The sequence below is a fragment of the Hylobates moloch genome, unplaced genomic scaffold (assembly GCF_009828535.3).
Source record: "Hylobates moloch isolate HMO894 unplaced genomic scaffold, HMol_V3 SCAFFOLD_2, whole genome shotgun sequence".
NCBI classification, from domain to species: domain Eukaryota; kingdom Metazoa; phylum Chordata; class Mammalia; order Primates; family Hylobatidae; genus Hylobates; species Hylobates moloch.
This window is the reverse complement of record NW_026652277.1, coordinates 72,900,341-72,920,743: the sequence shown is the minus strand read 5'-3', so window position 1 is coordinate 72,920,743 and position 20,403 is coordinate 72,900,341. Positions and strand designations below refer to the sequence as shown.

The 20,403-nt window shown below is 37.8% G+C and overlaps 1 protein-coding gene across 47 annotated transcripts in view; it reads right to left on the bottom strand.

The window, feature by feature from the left end:
- The window catches only part of ADGRL3 (adhesion G protein-coupled receptor L3), an 866,327-nt gene that overhangs the window by 191,876 nt on the left and 654,048 nt on the right, over positions 1-20,403 (bottom strand). The gene's annotated exons all lie outside the window — the stretch shown is intronic.

The window sequence follows — 20,403 nt, the reverse complement described above, 5'->3', positions numbered from 1 at the left end:
ATTTTACACCACTAGCCAGGCAGGGCCGTGCATCGGGGGAAGAAACAGTTCTTTATGAGTATCAATTCTTGTATTTTCTTGCTGTGAAACTTTGGGCAAATCCCTAAACTGGACTAAGTGTTGTTCCCTTAAAAAGACAAACTGGATACAATAGACTTATGAATGATACTGTAATATTGAGCATCCAGCAATCCAGCACAGTTTCTGATACATAACAAGTGCTGAATAAAGGTTTTAAATATTTGATATACATGTGAAAAATCATATGAGATATGAAAGCAGTGCAAACATATAGGGAAATTATCTAAAAAGGAAAAAAAAAACTATTTGATGATATAATTTCCACATCTCCTAAAAATTGCATTATGAATACAGCTCTTTTTTTCTTTTCTATTTTTTTTAGAGACAGGGTTTCACTATATGTTGCCCAGGCTGGTCTTGAACTCTTGGACTCAAAAGATCCTCCCACCTTGGCCTCCCAAAGTGCTGGGATTATAGGCGTGAGCCACTGCACCTGGCCTGAGTACAATTTATGTAAAACAGAAATTCTGGTGTCTCCTAAAAAAGTGCAAAGTACACTTTCAATCTGACATAATGCAGTATCATCAGTCCTCACATATGTTGACCACAGAATATGCCTTGCAGTACAAATCAAATAGATAAAATAGTATCTGAAAAGAACTCTAGTTATTTGTAGACCTCAAAAGAAGACAATGGATAAAAAAATTCAATGTAATCATAAAACTCGTATTTAGCAATATTTGTATCACCTTGCTTAACAATGAATCTATTTAATATTATCTTTTTAGTATTACCCTTTCACTTCTGAAATTAGTTTCCAACACTATATAGAAATTAAGTTGACATAAGCAAAGGAAAACAGAGTTCAGTATCAAGGAATGAACATTCAGCTTATACTTAAAGTATAATAAACAGACAATGTTCTCCAGCAAAGATCTAGTAAACAAAATTTATTATAACAAGTCCATTTTAATCTAGGGTAGAGAGAGATTCAATACCTATTTTTGTGTTATGTGACTCACATTACCTTATTAGTCTTTCACTATTCCATTTATCCTATTTATAATTATGTATTCTAAATGCAAGAGAATTTCCATCTACCACCGGCAATGAAGAAAAATCCAAGATGGCTTTTCCATTCCTCAATCCTCCAACCCCAAATAATGTGGAAAGTCTTTTATATAGAGAAAGAAAATGAAACAGAAAGAAGAGTGACAAAGTGCAGGTCTACAGAAAAAAGGCACAAATAAAACTAGGCAATTTTGTGTGTTGACTATAAAAGAGCATTTTGATGTCGTTGAAAATATTTTGCACAAATGAAAAAGTGGTGACGGTTATCATGTGAAGGGGTTCTGTGGTCTTTCTCTTAGCTGTCTAAATAATGGTATGTATATTTTACTAGCAGACTTTTCACATTTAGCCTATTAACTTTACATAAATAGCAATATTCTTAAATGAAAAAAACATGCAAACAAACGAGAAGAAAGATGACTTCTCTAGGACAGACAGGCTCTAGAGTGGCCCCTCTTGCTGATATTCACAGCTTTGTGTATTTCCCACCCCTTGAATGTGGGTGGAGCCTGTACTTGCTTATACCTTATAGAATAAGGCTAAGGTGGTGGGATGTATGTGATTACGTGCACGTGATTACATTATAGCAAACTTTAACATTAATCTTGTAAGTAGATTTTCCATATGGCTTTGAAGAAACAAGCTGACATGTTGTGAGCTACCCAAGAAGAGAGCCATGGGACAAGGAGCTGAGACCAGCAGCCAGCAAGAAACTGAAGCCCTTAGTTTGACAGTCCACAAGGACCTGAACACTGCCAACAACCACATGAGCTTGGAAACAGATTCTTCCTCAATCAAGGTTTCAGATAAGAACTTTGTCCAGAGTAGCACTAGGATTGTGACCTTGTGGAGGACACCAGCTAAGCTGTACCTGGTCTCCTGACAGAGAATCTCTGAAATAATAAATGCATATTGTTTTAAGCCACTAAGTTTGCCGTAGCATTGTTATTTATTAGTAAGTAACATAAGCCTAATGCTTTTCACAATAGGAAAAGCTTTTAAAATTTAGGGTATGATCTGGCTTCATATCTTTATCCAGAGCAAGAGTTCTCAGACATGGTACTAACTGACATTTTAGGCCACACAATTCTTTTCTTGTGTGAGTATGGGTGTAAAGCATTGTTCTTTGCATTATAGGATGTTTAGCAACAACCATGGACTCTACTCACTAGATGCCAGTAGCACTCACCACCTCTCATTGTGACAAAAATATCTGTAGAAACTGCCAAATGTCCTTTGGAAGGCAAAATCACCCATGTTTGAGAAACAATGATTTAGAGGAATTTCTTCATTTACCTCTAATCTGTATTTGTTCAGTGAGAGGGCTACTGCATGCTGTTAATGGTCTTAGGATCTTTTAAATATATAATAATCTAAACATGAAATGGCTGGATGGTTGCTTTTCAATTTGTGAAATGGCTCAAAGGTTGTAAATAAAAGGAAACTGGATGGCTTTCAGGAATACAGATTATGCTTTTTTCAATTACTAGTGATTCAATGCTTCTAAGACACACTTCCTCAAATCACACATTACTATTTAAAAATTGGTTTTATTTTGCCATTTTGCTTAAGAAGAACATGCATAACAACATACCAGGAAACTAATGCAAAGCACAAAATACAAAGCATCTCAATTGCATGTTTGAATTAGGTTAGGGAGGGAAGTTGGAGAGAGAAACAGAAATTGTGGAGGCTTCATGCTTTTTGATTTCAGAGATTATACTGCACAGAAGAAATTCTGTGCGCCTCTTGTTTACTACATTATATCTGCCTTTCAACGATGTTGAATGCCCCAGTGTCCAGTTGCTTTCTGATTGAGAAATCTGAGAATGAAACTTCTTGCTTCATTGCCACTCCATTTGATGATCACAAATTATTAGCTTTCACATAAGCATACCTCATAGATGTGTTCTCAAGTCAAACATTTAAGGAGGAAATCACGGATAACAAGCCTGCTCTTTGAAACAAGTTTTATCTTCCTCTTCCTATTTATTATACAATTAGATTCACATCATTAACATGCAAATCATACGGCACTACAGTGCATTTTAAACAAAGAACTGAAAGAAGGCATTGTAATTTCTTTATTGGTCGATAAATAGATTTTTCCCTTAAAGGGTAAAATAAACACTAATCGGTTTAGGTTCACAACTTTTGGCCTAAATAATAATTTCAAACCAAATAAAAAATTGTTACTTTTCTCACCTTGCCCATGGACATTGCTTGTTTACCCTGATTTTGGCATGAAAATCTAAATGCTGCTAATTATCAAGGAAACTTGGGAAAATATATATATTTTTTTCTGGATGGCAAAGTGTTTTATCTTGTCTAAATTTCTTCTTTCCTTTTTTTTTTTTAAACAAGGTTAACATTGAGACTAGAAACTGACTTGAGACTGAATAAGTAAATGTCTGAATTAAACCTGGGGGAGAATAGTCAAAATAATAAACAATTATAAGTTAATCCTACAAATTACATATCTTTAGTGTCACCAATACTTCTAACTACTTGATAACATAAACTATTATGGAAAGGGTGGGAGAATAAAAAAAAAAAAAAAAAAATTTTGAGAACCCCTTTTTTTTTAAAAAAAAAAAAAAGGAAGGAAGGGCGAAAGGAAGAAATGGTATGTTGGCAGGCATTATTCTCTGCTGCCACTAATGCCACACGACTATCACTTTATTTCCCTGTTCACTTTCCTTCCATCATTCTCTATTTGTCTGTACTTAATATGTCTATGTAAGATTTTCAGTCACAGGGCTTTTCTCTTCCTTTACCGACTTATTTATCATCACATCCAACACACACTATGATCCAGCCACTAAGAACCACTTGCGGTGTCCATACAAACCAGGCTGCTTGAGACCTAAGTGTTATCTGTCACTTCAAATTTTCACTAAACATACACTATGTGCCAGGCATTTTCTAGAAGCTAGAATTATAGGAAGCAATCAAACAAAAATTCCTCACTTCATAAGGAAGTAGACAATAAATATGAAAATAAGTAAAATATTTGGATGTTAGTAGTAAGTATAATGATGAAATTTTTGACATTTAGATTAGTTATCAAGGCAGGCGTAACTGAAAGGTAACATTTGAAGGCAATGAGGCAGTGAGCCACACAGATAAACAGGGAAGATCATTTCAGGTAGAGGGGATAGCAAGAGAAAAGAATATGCCTCTCTGCATCTTTTTTTCTTAGCTTTATAAAAATAACAGCTTTATTGAGATATAATTCACATACCATATAATTCAGCTACTTAAGTGTACAATTCAATGGTTTTTAGTCTATTCATTATTTTAGAACATTTTATAACCTGAAAAAGAAAGCCCTTCCTCAATAGTAGTCATTCCCCATGTTTCCCAACCTCCCAGCTCTAGAAAATAACTAATCTACTTTCTATCTTTATGGATTTTCCTGGTCTAGAGATTTCATATAAATGGAATCATACAGTATGTGCCTTTAGTGACTGGCTTATGTCACTTAGCAGGTTGTTTTCAAGGTTCATCCATGTTATAGCATGAATCAGTACCTCATTCCTTTTGATCTCAGTACCTCATTCCTTTTGATCGCACAATGAGATTCCATGAATCAGTACCTCATTCCTTTTGATCACACAATAATTTCCTTAATTTTTGAATTCACCGTGTTAGCCAGGATGGTCTTGATCTCCTGACCTTGTGATTCGCCCGCCTTGGCCTCCCAAAGAGCTGGTATTACAGGGGTGAGCCACCAGGCCCAGCCCCCGTATACACTTTTTTAATGTAGACATATGCTTTAATTTCTCTTGGGTATATACCCAGAAGTGGAATTGCTGAGTCATGTGGTAATGCTATGTTTAACCATTTGAGGAACTATCAGATTGTTTTCCAAACCAGCTACACCATTTAATAATCCCACCAGCTGTGTATAAGTGTTCCAATTTCTCCATATTCTGGCCAGCACTTAAAGTTATCTGTCATTTTGATTACAGGTCATCTAGTGATTTTGAAGTGGTATTGCATTATAGTTTTGATTGTATTTTCCTGACGGCTAATAATGTTGACCACCTTTATAAGTGCTTATTGGCCATTTGTATATCTTCTTTGGTGAAATGTCTATTCAGACCCTTTGCTCACTTTTTAACCTGGTTATTTGTCCTTTTATTATGGAGTTGTAAGGATTCTTTATATATTTTGAATATAAGCCCCTTATCAGATATACAATTTGCAAATCATTTCTCCAGTTCTGTGGATTGTCTTTTCATTTCGTGCCAGTGTCTTTTAAGCATAATTGTTTTTCATTTTGATGAAGTCCAATTTATCTTATTTTTCTGTTGTTGCTTGTGCTGTTGGTGTTAAATCTAAGAAACCATTGCTTAATCCAAGGTCATGAAGATTTATTTATTTTTTAACAGTTTTATAGTTTTAGCTCTTATGTTTAGATTTATGATATATTTTAAGTTAATTTTTGTGTATAGTATAAGGGATGAGTCCAACTCCATTCACTGGTATGTGGATATCCAGTTGTCTTAAAACCATTTGCTGAAAAGACTACTACTCTTTCCCTCACTGAGTTGCCATTAACTTCTTGTGCCTGGTGGGCACCTTCCATCATCTAAGCAACTCAAGTTTCACTAAACTGTCAACAATTATAGAACTGTGCTGTTTTAAATCTCCACACCACATTGAGTCCCAACAACAGGAATTATGTTTTTTCCTTTCCTTTCCTTTCCTTTCCTTTCCTTTCCTTTCCTTTCCTTTCCTTTCCTTTCCTTTCCTTTCCCTTCCTTCCTTCCTTCCTTTCTCTATTTTTTTCTTACAAAGTTTTGCTCTTGTTGCACAAGCTGGAGTGCAATGGCATGATCTCAGCTCACTACAACCTCCGCCTCCTGGGTTCAAGCAATTCTCCTGCCTCAGCTTCCTGAGTAGCTGCGATTATGGGCATGTGCCACCAGGCCTGGCTAATTTTGTATTTTTAGTAGAGACGGGGTTTCTCCATGTTGGTCAGGCTGGTCTCGAACTCCTGACCTCAGGTGATCCGCCCTCCTCGGCCTCCTGAAGTGTTGGGATTATTCCTCACTTTTGCGATCCCAAAGTGTGAGCCACCACCCCCAGTCTCATTTTTAAATCTCTCAGTACTTGCTACATAATAGGAACTTGGTAAATGTTTGGCATGCTAAAAAAAAAAAAAAAAAAAGGGCTGGGCATGGTGGCTCACACCTATAAACCCAGCACATTGGGAGGCCGAGGTAGGAAGGTGGCTTGAGCCCAGGAGTTCAAGACCGGCCTGGGCAACATGGCAAAACCCCTCTGTATAAAAAGTACAAAAAAATTAGCTGGGCATGGTGGTGTGTGCCTGTAGTCCCAGCTACTCGGGATGCTGAAGTGGGAGGATCACTTGAGCCCAGTAGGTCGAGGCTGCAGTGAGCTGCTACACTCTAGCCTGGTGACATACAGAGACCCTGTCTCAAGAAAAAAAAAAAAAAAAAAAAATTACCTTTCAGGTGGATCTGGGGTCCACCGTGGTAGTACTTGGACAACTAATAGCATCACTGGAAAGCAGTTTAATTAGGGTTGCAAAAGCAGGGTCTGAAAGTGAGTGAGCACAGGAGCCAAGGCAGGCAAAGTTGCAAAGATAGGCTGAGGTGAAACTTTTCAGCAGCTGGAAATGCCTTGCCAAGGACTTTAATTGTCTACCAAATTAGATATTAAAGCTTCTGTTGAGGTTAGTGAACACAGAATGGAGCTCTGTTTTAGAAAGATTAATTTAGCTGGAGAATATAGAAGAGAAGAAAAAGAAAGACAAGTTTAGAGGTTGTTATTATAATCAACAGTAAAGTTAAAGGCAAATAGGGTTACAATGACAGTGGTAGTGAAAAAGGTAGTGTGCATTGCAAAGTGCATTCCTTTCATTAGTTTGTTATAGAGACAGAGATGTCAAGCAGGGATTTGGAAATCCATAACTGGGGCTCAGAAAATGGTTGAGCTAGATATGTAGATCTGCTGGCTACCTATTCAAAGGTGCTAGAGGTAGATGTGGGGATAGATGATGCTAATAATGAGAGAAAGAGAGAAGAAAAAGAGATAGAAATCGCTTGACTTTTAAAAGAATCAAAGCTGAAATTTGAGATTTCCTGAGATCTATGGGGAAAGAAATGGATGGAAAAAAAAATCTACAGAATCTTGTTAAAAGTCTCAATCACTGAATTACTTTCAATTCAGTATCAATCACTGAATTACTTTTATATTTCTAGGGTATTTAAGAACCAAAGACATATTTTATGTATTGTCAAACAAAAGAAAACACACACATATATATGTCTCCACAAGAAAGCATACGATTCAATTTAAATTTTTGTGCATATGTAAACCACTAGCTAAGCTGAATTTTCTATAACTAATATTAAAACAGGATATTACAAAGCTTCAAGCAAAGAAAATCAATGCTATAAAGTGACAACATGTAGAGAATGAAAGAAAACCTCATTATAACCCCTTCTCTTTATACACCCACTTAGGGGACTATAGCACAAGAAAATAATACAAAAAAATCCACATATTTATAAAAAGTGTTATATATCTACGCTATCTATTAACAAGAAGATGAAAGGATTATAAATATGCACAATTTGAGGACGGCTTAAGTGGCCTCTAGATTATTGTCACTGAGGCTGGATGTGGTGGCTCACGCCTGTAATACTAGCACTTTGAGAGGCTGAAATGAGAGGACTGCTTGAGCCTAGAAGCCTGAGACCAGCCTGGGCAACACAGGGAGATCCCCATCTTTACAAACTAGTTTAAAAATTAGCTGGGCGTGGTGGTGCATGCCTGTAGTCCCAGCTACTTGGGAGGCTGAGACAGAAGGATCGCTTGAGCCTGGTAAGTTGATGCTGCAATGAACTGATTGCACCACTGCACTCTAGCCTGGGCAACAGAGCAAAGCTCAGTCTCAAAAAAGAAAAAAAATATATACTCTTGCCACTGAAAGTGATAAATATATAAGTTACACAGGTATGTCTAAGAGTTTATACATAATCTAAGATGAAAAAATAAAAAAGCACAAGACCTAACAGTATGTGCCTAATTATTACAACCATGCAAAAGTGAGTAACAGGCACAGCACTGGAATAGACTACAAATACTGTCATACGCTTAAAGGTATAGTTTACATTTCTGGATTGAATATAGATGTGCTAAGTAGTAAGTAGGAAGAAAATGCCCTGTCATTTATATTGGTCTATATGGTCTATTTTATACTCTTTTATTTTTATCCAAAATTCCTTACTTCACTGGGAATTAAATAAATGCGTATATTTATAGATATAAGTTGATTTAGAAAGTTATGGAATAATATGATCTTGTCACACCCATATTGTAACTTATTATGACTTATCACTTATTACCCTAGATATTGAATAAAAAAAAAACTGCTAACAAAAATTCAACTTCATTTATATATTACAACAACCTAAATAAAAGCATTGACACTTCATATCAAAATGCATGTTATGAAATATTAGGATGTAAAAGTAATTTTAAAAGGTTCACTGCTGTACCCTCTTATAAAATAAATTTAATTATATTCCTTTTTTGAAATGCAGCACATGTTCCTAAAACTAAATTACTGTACTGTCATCAAAAACACACAACGGCTACATTTTGATTAAGTGAAATTTCCCATAAAGAAGAAAAGATATAAATTCATCTTTATCATAAGATAAAAAATTCATTATTTCTTATCAAGTAGTCTAAATTTATTTGGTAAAACTATAAGAACTGCTCCTCCTCACTGAACCAATTTCAAATAGCAAAACCAAAGCTCTGTGCTCACATTTGATTATAAACACTTACTAGTTTAAGACTAGTAAGACTTAAGACATTACGTACTACTAATACACAAACCAAGCCGCATTTTATGGCTCCTTCTCTAGAAGATACACACACAATTTCATCTCAGACTCCACTAGTTCTTCCTTAAAATCAACCTCACCTAAATTTACTTGTTTGGTAATTGGGGGTAAAAAATTTACTGCCTCATTTTGGAAGGGCAATGGTAATAACTATCAAAAACAAGCACTTAGAGATATTGCCGGGAATCACGCCCGTATGGCTCTTAAGGTGGATGTTCTCTACCTATCAAGTGATATTTGGTCTTGTTTTATTCCTTACTACCTTTCTAAATTCCTACCCCTATGACTGCCTTCATACCTTCTTATAGGCTTGCCTTCTCCACGCCCTATGTCCTTTCCCTTCATATATAGTCGTCCTCCTGTTTAATTTTAATTACAATTCTTTAATGTAGTTACTATTGGGCATTGAAATGATTATCTGATGAGTTCAGGACACATTACCCCAAAATACGGCACCTTGGCATTTGAGGAAACACCAGAAGCAGACCATAGAAGCTGGAAGGAATTCTTCTTGCCCCTTCTCCCATGAGGTGAGCCTTAAAACCTAGCTGACTTGCTCCTGAAAATAAGTCAAAACACCCTCATTCCAGAAGGGGTCCTGGCCTATACTCAGAGAAAAGGAATGTCACATAGAGACACCAAGAAAAATCTGAACAAACAGGCCTTGCCATAAGTAAACACCTCCGCTCCTCAGTTTATACGATTAGATCATACCCCCTTTTGTCCAGTCATGTTTCTCTGTAACACGGACTTCATCGGACTTAGCATAAAACAGACAAATTTCTCTGCTTCTTTTGGTTTTCATTTCTGAAGGCTCTTGTGTCACGTAAAACATATTAAATAAATCTATATTCTTTTCTCTTGTTAATTTGTCTTTTGTTATAGGGATCTCAGTCATAAATCTTAAAATAGGTAAGAAATCTTTTCTCTCCTATAATTATATATATATAAATACATACCATACATACATATATATGTTATATATATATGTATATATATACACATACATATATATATGTATGTGTATATATAATGTATTTATATGTATGTATGTGTGTGTGTGTGTGTGTATATATATATATATATATATATATATATTTTTTTTTTTTTTTTTTTTTTTGAGACGGAGTCTCCCTCTGTCGCCCAGGCTGGAGTGCAGTGGCGCGATCTCGGTGCACTGCAACCTCCACCTCCCAGGTTCAAGTGATCCTCCCGCCTCAGATTCCTAAGTAGCTGAGACTACAGGCATGAGCCCACCACTCCTGGCTAATTTTTGCATTTTTTGTAGAGATAGGGTTTCCCCATGTTGCTCAGGCTAGTCTCAAACTCCTGAGCTCAAGTGATCTGCCCACCTTGGCCTCCCAAAGTGCTGTGGTTACAGGCATGAGCCACTGTGCCTGCCTCTCCTACAACCTTTTTTTTTTTTTTTTTGAGACGGAGTTTCGCTCTGTCACCCAGGCTGGAGTGCAGTGGCGCGATCTCGGCTCACTGCAAGCTCCACCTCCCGGGTTCACGCCATTCTCCTATTCTCCTGCCTCAGCCTCTCCGAGTAGCGGGGACTACAGGAGCCCACCACCACGCCCGGCTAATTTTTTGTATTTTTAGTAGAGACGGGGTTTCACCGTGGTCTCGATCTCCTGACCTCGTGATCCGCCCGCCTCGGCCTCCCAAAGTGCTGGGATTACAAGCATGAGCCACCGCGCCCGGCCACCTCTCCTACAATCTTAAATCACTTATATTTATTTAGATACCAATTTTTGTTTGGTTTAATCTAATTGTAATAATGCAAAATTCTTTAGCATAGCTGCTCAAAAAATAGATATGGGCTGGTATCATAATTCTTTCTACTATTAAAATTCTTTACCTAAAAAACAGGATTTGAAGGCCAAGTACACATGAATTTTCCATGTTGTAACCAAAAGAAGCTCCCAACAAAGTCAATATAATCCTTATACAGTCTGTGCATAATGTTTACTGTGCTTATAGTTGACTCTCTGGGAGTGCATCTGAATACCAGGATCTTCAAAAAAGCAGAGGGGCTTTTCTTTTGTCTTGTTTAATTTTGTTATTCAACAAGCACGTGGAGGATTGATCGATGTGACACTACCTTTAATCCTTAAAACAGAGTTACAACAGACATGAGAAAATAACCTTCCCTCAAAGAGGGCTTGAGGGTATACTCAGGGGAGAGATGCATTTTAGTTAATGCCAGAAGAGCCTTCAGAGAAAGCACTGCTGTATGAGGAGTTCCTTCATTAGGAAGTTTCAGAAGGCATATTGGAAAGCTTAGAGGCATTTTCAAATCTGAGTGTTTTCCAGCCTCGGCACTGACAGGAAGAAAGAGAATGAAGTAGCTCTAGGCCAGTACTAATAGCAGCTGAGCTTTTCCTAACACAGAGAATACAATGCTGAGGACAGGCTGACCAGCTGCAGAGCATACAAATCTGATTTCATTAAAGACTGCACATGGTCCTGAGGAAGTTCACTACACTCCTGAAAACTTGTGCGTGAACATGAAGAACACATTCCAATGAGGAGAGTATCTCATGCCACCAGCAGGTCTATTTAAGTTAGTGAAGGGCTATGGCATCTCTTCTCTCCTCTCTTGTCCCTCTGCCATACTCAGAACAGAGGTTGATTTGATGCTTTCCCCTCATTTAAACATAATGATAAGGGATTCATGGAAGCTTAATATGTTTGCCGTAGAGTCTGAGGACAAAGCAGAGAAACAGAGACTAAGATGCATAGGGAGCTAGCTACAATTCCACTATAAAAGTGAAAGGAAGGCTGCATAAATTTCTCAGGGGCAGGGGATGGTGCTTGCCTTGAAGCCCAAAGCAACTTTCTGCAGGTGTCTGTGATATCCGCAGAAGAGGTATACAACTGGATTCCCAGGAGCACAAAAAGGAAATGTAAACGGTCATCCAGATGGAAGAACATGCATCATTCATTTTCACTGTCAAACATTCCTCAATGGGGTAGTACAAAAATCCCATGAAATCACTTATACTACCATTCAGCTTTCAAAAATCTGCCTAAGCGAGAGATTCATCTTTATCCATCTTCCTATGAAAAAACTGAAACTGGATTCTGTCAAAGACAGTCACTTAAGACCTTTCCTGCCCAAACTTGTGCTCCCCTCTCCCTCTTTCTTCCATCTTAACCATGTAGGAGTCAGAGGCAGTCTAGCAAACAAGAGTCAAGTGGAAATATCAGGTGGAGGAACTGAGAAGAAACTCACTAAACACCTGTCTTGCACAGCAAGAACTGAAAAGAGGAGAATATTGTGAAGAAACTTACTTTAAATGAAGTTCAGAAATTTTACTGTCATCTGGAACTGTACATTGAATTTCAATAACTGGATTATTTTTAGGACCAAAAGTAATGTTTGTGGTGCAAAGGAGGAGCTATATGGGCAACGAAGGCATATGGTACAGTCAGAATAAAGTTGTTTTATGATGGGTCTCGAAATCCTCCTTATTGAATGTGCTTATTTACAATCTAGCTGGTTATTTTAGTGCACTAAAATGTCAAACCACAGCCTTCCAGTTATATATGCTATTTAAAAAAAATCCTGCCCAGATTACACCCCCACAAGCTTCAAGTTGGTGGAAAGGTAAAAGCCTAATAATTTCTTTCAAAACTACTTAGATTTAGAGAATTTTTTTAAAGTAGCTTTGTATATAGGGGTGGGCAATAGCTAACAGCTTACAGATACAGTTATTAGTCAGCCAAACATACCTTAGAGATTCTTTTGTCCACAGAAAATTGATTATGAAAATACTAATTTTATTCTTAAGACCAAAATTTTATTTCGTAGTTTATGCTTAGTGTAAACCAATCTCATTTCGCGAGAGACGAGTGACATGCAGATTACAGAAATTCATGCATAAAGAAGAGCTTCTATAGTTTACCCTAACAGGCTAAAAAAGTCACTAAGTTCTGCATATTTGGCCATTTGAGTCAAAGTAACAAACATGTGATAGTGTGTGTCCCTCAAACAAAACAACAACAAAATACGATTAAGTGAAACATTACATTCTATGCTTCCGTTGATTTCATTTTAGTTCCACAGCTTCACAATTTTACCTGTTTCCAAAACTGTTATTTTTATGTGTCTTTGGGGCTCTATTCAGAGAACTCTCTCAGTTCAGTAAATTTAACTTTTTTTTTCTCAGTTGGTTCAGCACCAGATTCAAAAGAATCGTCGTTGAAAATTCCATGATTTGCTCCAGTTTCTGCTAGTGACCTTAGCTTTATTTGTTGTCTCAGCAGTATAAAGTTATTCTAAGCACAAATAAAAGGAATCATAGATAAAAATTCTGTCCTTCTAAAGCCAGCATTACTATAGTTTCTGCATGTGTTTTTGGCAGTAAGTACTATCACAATAACATCTAAAAGCTTGGCTTTTTGTGGAGCTCAGTTAACATAAGTATCTGATACTCTGGGGCTTTGAAATGTTCAGAATCAAATGCAAGACCGGGAAGAGCCAAGGTTTTGACATTCAGATATTTACTGAGGCTCATGAAAGTCCTTTCACACAGCAGACAAAACTAGTTAGTTTGCCTTCTTGCTCTGATCTGGAGCTTAAATTCAATGGGGAAATTGTTATTGACTTAGAGAAGTTACTTTTAGGGGCCAATTTTCAATATTTCTTGCCAATTCACTGATATATGAGAACTAAGATATGGCAATCACTAATGAATAATCTGATTTACAAAGAAGATCTAAATAGATTATTACCAGCTTTTAAAACTAAGAAGTTTTACTCAGTAACTGAATTTCCGGAGATAAGGTACGTAGTACAGTTTGTTCCTATAGCAGCATTGAGTACACTATCTTCCACTTAAATATGTCCAGGTTATTTTCAAGATTTTGATGACAACCTAGCTACTGTCATGTAAAATATATGTTATAAATGTTTGAGAGCATTTTCCTTTTATTCTCTTGCAGAGCTAGACATTAGAAATAATCAATTCTGACCAAACCTTCACAGGGAGAATTGCAGTACAAGATTTCATTCCGAACACCTGATTGAGCATACTTAAAATATCCTTTGAAAAATCAGCTTTTTCTAAGACCGTGCCAGAGAAAAATGGATGTTTATGAAACAATGCTTGTATGATTTTAATCTCTTCAAACTGCCCTCATGCTGGCAGTGATTTTTGTGCCTTTTGTTGCCAATAAAAAATTATTACCTTAAAGTTACAAAATGCCTAAATTCCTCCCACAACTAATACGATATATTTGTAAGTCTTCTATTAAATCATGGTTGAAAAGAAAGTTATTTCATGTGTACATATATGTGTGTCTGTTTGCATATTGCTACCAAGATAAATATCCACTTTCCTAAAAGAGGTGGAATGGAATGAGTGAGAAAGAATGATGCCCAGACATGATGCGCACAAGCACGTTTCCTTGTCAATAATGTATCAATCTATGTTAGTCACTTCAGGGGATCATGCACATTGTGGAATGTCAGAATGAAAAAGGATCACACTGTTCATCTGGTTCCACTAGCGCTTCTCAGAGAGGAGTCACACAGTATTGAAGTGGCTCAGCTGGACTGCCCACACTGGTTTCTGAAATCCAAGTCATGTTTTTCACCTATACCACTGTTTCCCTAGCCTACTCAATTAGAATCACTGTGGTGACAGGACTTAGGAAGCTGATTTAAAATAAGCTCCCTTCATCCCCACCGCCTCAAAATCCCAAACATTTAGTTTGGATATACTCCCAGGATGAGAACCACTGATCTAGTGGTAGTGTTGAGCAGTGCTTCTCAAACTTTCGCAAGCATCAGAATCACCGGGAGATCTTGTTTCAAAAGAGTCCTAGGTCAACTCCCAACGATTCTGAATTCAGCAGTCTAGGATAGAGACCATGAATCTGGAGTTCTAACAAGTTCCCAGAGGATGCTAATGCTGCTCCTCCAGGGATCACACTATTGAATTGCAATACTAAGGAGGGCAAGGCCATTATTGGTTGCAGAGACTTGGAGCAGAGGAGCCCTAATTCCCAAAGCTGGTGGTGGTGGGACATAATATCAAGAAACATGTGTGAGAGGAGAAATACAGGCTTTGTTTTCACTCAGGGTTAGATTATTCAGCATAATATCCCAGTCCCATCTCCTTCTCTCCTGAACTACAGCTGACAATGCCAACAAACAACTCAAGTTAAAAAGTGGGCTATGCCAGCTGCAACATCATTCCAATGCCTGTGATTTGGCTGATCTAGACTCTGGCTGGTCATCGTTACAGCTCTGTCCCTTAGTTCTCACCTGGGATGCAGACTGTATTTTGAGCAAAAATCTCTTCTTCCCAATGTTCTCTTGAATGTGACTTTGCCATAGAGAAAGCAGCTTGTTCTAGTTTTCCTCGGACTTTCCTAGTTTTAAAATGGAAAGACCCATGTCATGGTAACCCCCTAAGTCATGGGGAAAAGCCACATGCAGGTGTTCCGCTTGTCAGTTCCAGGTAGGGCGGGTCTTCAAGTAATCAAGCCCAGCAGTAGACATGTACATGTAGGAGCTCCTGGATGACTCCATTCCATTCACCGAAGTCACCTCCAATCTTCAAATCTTCTTGGCTGTGTCCGTAGACATGGTAGAGTAAAAACAAACCAATCCTACTATGCCCTAGATGAATTTGGTAACATAAACTATCAAAATAACTATCATCTTATTCTGCTCATGACAAGAATTCATTTTATTCTGCTCATGAATTCTTGTCATGAGCAGAATAAAATGATAGTTTATGCCACCAAATTTGAGGTAATTGTGCACCAACATATAATCACAGCCCCACCTAATCCAAAAGGTACCATCTTTGTATCTATTTTGGCTTGACTTTGTCAAGATTGTTGCTCAATCAAGCATACTATTTCTTGGTTTAATTTTCCAACCCATTAATTCCTTGATTCAATGCAACCCTCCAACCCAGGCTTTCAGAATCCTTTTCCAAACAAACATTTATGAGCGTTAAACATTTAGCAGGTATTACCATAAATCAATAACCCAGGTTATTTGATTTAATCTTCACAACACCCTGTGCAATTATTATCCCCATTTCCCAGGTGCCTAAATTCACATCTTATAAGCACTGGATAGAAATTCAGATATATGCCTTATTTCCAAATCCTTGCTTTCAACAATCATGATATACACCCCTACTCTTTGCTTTCCCCGGTCCTTCCCTGGTAATCCTGAAATTGGTTTTCTTAATAAACAAGTGGACATAATTGCTCTGCTGAACCTATCCTATTTCAAAATTGTGCTTTCCTCTTCACTATACTTCGAAATAGATTTCAATATTTACTATGTAGAAATCTTCAGTTTGACACAAAATGCTGAGTGATTTAACGCCGTAATATTTGGCAGTGTGGCTTAGGAAAAAATGCAAAGACTTAACGATCAGACTGAACATGGTTCCTATCCTGGCTCTATCACTTTCTATTGCTGTTATGTTACTTTGCACTTGCTGAGGCTCAGTTTTGTTATTTGCAGTAAGAGGATGATGATAATAATAACTATCTAATAATATTATGATGATCATTAAATGAGAAGGTATAAAACACAAAGAAGAATAATTGCCACATGACAGGCACTCTCATGGAAGCTATTAATAATATGAAGGGGTTCTGAGATACGACTGCACTAGAATGAGGCATTTCACTCATAACTTAGCCATGGCACACAGGGGAAGGACCGGAGATGGAGTAGAGTGGATAAGAATTGTATAATGCTGGCAACAACAAAGGGGCCCAGATATTGGCATCGGCACACTGAATTGATGCCAGCATCATAAAAGTCTTCTACTCCACCCCGATCCAGAGAGATAAAAGGATTAGTTGGCAGTGGCTATTACCCAATCTCTGCTTGTGGGCAAATTTGTTCATTTTTCCGATCAGCAACGCAAATAATTCCACATTTCTTTCCAGCTCTGATAATTTGATTTTGGACAATGCTAGTTAAGTAAAAGGGCTTATGTTTATCTGTACATTGTTAAAGAAAAAGACCAAAAAAGAGGTGAGGGGATGGAGAAATGGGACTTTTGTTCAGTTCAGTTGTCCTTAGTTGGTTGCAGAGAAGGAACAAAACAACATACACACATGCACACACACAGAACACAACTGTGTTTCTTAACTTTAAGCTACGTGTTGGAAAGCACCTGGGGAGGTTTTAACAATGCCCAGCCAACCAAAACCTACTGAATCAAGACTGTCTACAAGGAACTCTGAAGCATGCCCTGTAGCAGAAGCTTTGTTTCAAAACAGTAAACATTGATATACACTTTTATCTCTATTTTTTTCAGGTGAGTATGAGGATTTTTATTTTGAAAAATATTCCTTCACTTTTAGTATAGTGTTGTTATTTTGTTAACCTAAAAGCAGTTAAGACCATATTTCTCTAACTCAGACAAGCGCTGGAAAAAGACAATGTCATTTATTTCTTTAACATAAATAACTAGGCACTGACTTGTTTCCCTTAAAGTTGGTTTTCCTCATGAGATAACCAGCTCTGTTGAGTGCTTCCCTTTTTAGTAAGAATAATGTCACTTTAGTACTACATACCACAGAATAGATCATTATCGCAGACACATAGTCTCAGTTATTCCTCAGCATTTAATCTGAACTAAGTTATAAGTATGTTCTAATAGTGTTTTAAAACTTATTTACATTTAAATTTCTTCTGTATCTTACAGAACTTCATGAGGTTACTGTTGTTTCTATGTCATGCTTTTGGACAACTTATACATTGTAAAGAGAGAAAATGGTATTGAGTCAATGTGAAGTTTGGTTCACTAAAACCTACCTAATGATTAGGAGCTTTATTAACTAATGTGTTTTTAACTAATCATTTTTCAACACCACAGAATTATGAAAACAAAAACATTTAACACCATCATGACTGGAGTATAACAAAATTAAATTTAGTCACTAATTTGCCATATTGTCACTACAGATATTTTTATTATTACTTGATTTGCAAATTACTTCAAAGATTCTAAGTATTTCATTTAGCTTCCTTTCTGCTTATCTAAATTAATATGTAGAAAAAACAAAACAGCCCACAACTTCAGGTTTTAAATCAAACACCTCTAAATAAGGAGGTATTTAACATTTTGCTAACCATCCATCCCTTAAACAGACTTTTCAAATGTCAGCTCTATTTCAGGTGGTACAATTACACTAAGCACTGAAAAATACACAGAAGGCTGGGATGAGTCCAGAAGTGTTCACAGGATAGTGTATACACATATACTTCATAAAGTTAATGTACGTATTAACAATACTATAGGCTTATTCATCACAATTCAGGATTTGTTTTTCCTCCCAAATCTCTTTTATTGACTCTGATCTTTTAAATTTTAATGGTCTCTTAGCCATATCCTAGCCATCCTTTTCTCCCCATCAATCCAAAGAGGTGATTGCATTCACAGCCACAGCTTTAGACTTTTCTCTATAAGTGAGTAACAGGAAACTCCCATTTCTAAGTCAGACTTCTTTCCAGATCAAGGGTCAGCAAATCAAGAACAATGTGCCAAATCTGACCCACTCTCTGTTTTTGTTCAGCCCACAAGCAGGGAATGTTTTTTCCATTTTGTAATAGTTCGAAAAACAAACAAACACAAGAAGACAAATACTTCATTATGTGAAAATTATATGACATTTAAATTTTAATATTCATAAAGTTTTTTGTTTTTGAGACCGAGTCTCCGTCTGTGTCCCAGGCTGGAGTGCCGTGGCACAATCTCAGCTCACTGCAACTTCTGCCTCCCAGGTTCAAGCGATTCTCCTGCTTTAGCCTCCTGAGTAGCTGCGATTGCAGGCACGTGCCACTACGCCAGGCTAGTTTTTGTATTTTTACTAGAGGTGGGGTGTCACCATGTTGGTCAGGCTGGTCTTGAACTCCTGACCTGGTGATCCGCCTGCCTCGGCCTCCCAAAGTGCTGTGATTACAGGCGTGAGCCACCATGCCTGGCCAATATTCATAAAGTTTTAATGGCACACAGCCATGCTCATTTGTTTATATATTATCTATGGATGCTTCTAGGCTACAACCACAGAACTGAGCAGTGAGGGAGGCCGTACATAGCCTGCAAAGACTGAAATATTTACTATCTGGTGTTTTATGGTAAAAGTTTGCCAAGTTCTCTCCAGATCATTTAATTTACTGCCATTGGGTATGTTACCTTTGTATCCTGTAAGGTAGCTCAAACTCAATATGCAAAAACTTAATACATTATCTTTTCCCACAAAGCAGCCTCTGTTCCTTTCAATAATGAGAAGTTATTTGTGACCTTTTCTTTACACTTACCACCTACCCATGACCAAGTTCCCAATGATTCTGCCTCATTAAAGTTTCTCACATCTGCCCTTGTCCCGATTATTATTACTAAACCTTAATGTAAACCTCCCAAATGGACTATTAAAACAATTGTGCTATTAGGTGGGCATGGTGGCGCTTGCCTGCAGTCCCAGCTAACTGGGAGGCTGAGGCGAGAGGATTGCTTGAACCTGGTGAACTATGAACGCATCACTGCACTTCAGCTTGGGTGACACAGCAAGATTTTGACTGCAAAAAAAGAAAGAAAGAGAGAAGAAAAAGAAAGAAATAAAGAAAGAAAGAAAGAAAGAGAAGAAAGAAGGAAAGGAAGAAAGAAAGGAAGAAGGAAGGAAGGAAGGGAGGAAGGAAGGAAGGAAAGAAAAAGAAAGAAAGAAAAAGAAAGAAAGAAGAAAGAGGGAGGAGGGAGGAAGAAAGGCAGGCAGGCAGGCTGAGCGCCCTGGCTCATGCCTGTAATCCCAGCACTTTGGGAGGCAAAGGCGGGTGGATCACCTGAGGTCAGGAGTTCGAGACCAATCTGGCCAACATGGTGATACTCATCTCTCCTAAAAATACAAAAATCAGCCATATGTAGTGGCACAGGCCTGTAATCCCAGCTACTCAGAAGGCTGAAGCAGGAGAATTGCTCGAACCCTGGAGGTGGAGGTTGCAGTGAGCTGAGATTGCACCACTGCACTCCAGCCTGGGTGACAAGAGCAAGACTCCATCTCAAAAAAAAAAAAAAAAAGAGAAAAAAAAAGAAAGAGAGAAAGAGAGAGAGAGACAGAGAGAGAGAGGGAGGGAGGAAAGGAGGGAGGAAGGAAAGAGGGGAGGAAAGGGCTGGGCACGGTGGCTCACGCTTGTAATCCCAGCACTTTGGGAGGCCAAGGCAGGCGGATCACGAGGTCAGGAGATCGAGACCATGGTGAAACCCCGCCTCTACTAAAAATACAAAAAATTAGCCAGGCGTGGTGGCGGGCGCCTGTAGCCCCAGCTACTCGGAGAGGCTGAGGCAGGAGAATGGCATGAACCCGGGAAGCGGAGCTTGCAGTGAGCCGAGATTGCGCCACTGCACTCCAGCCTGGGCGACAGAGC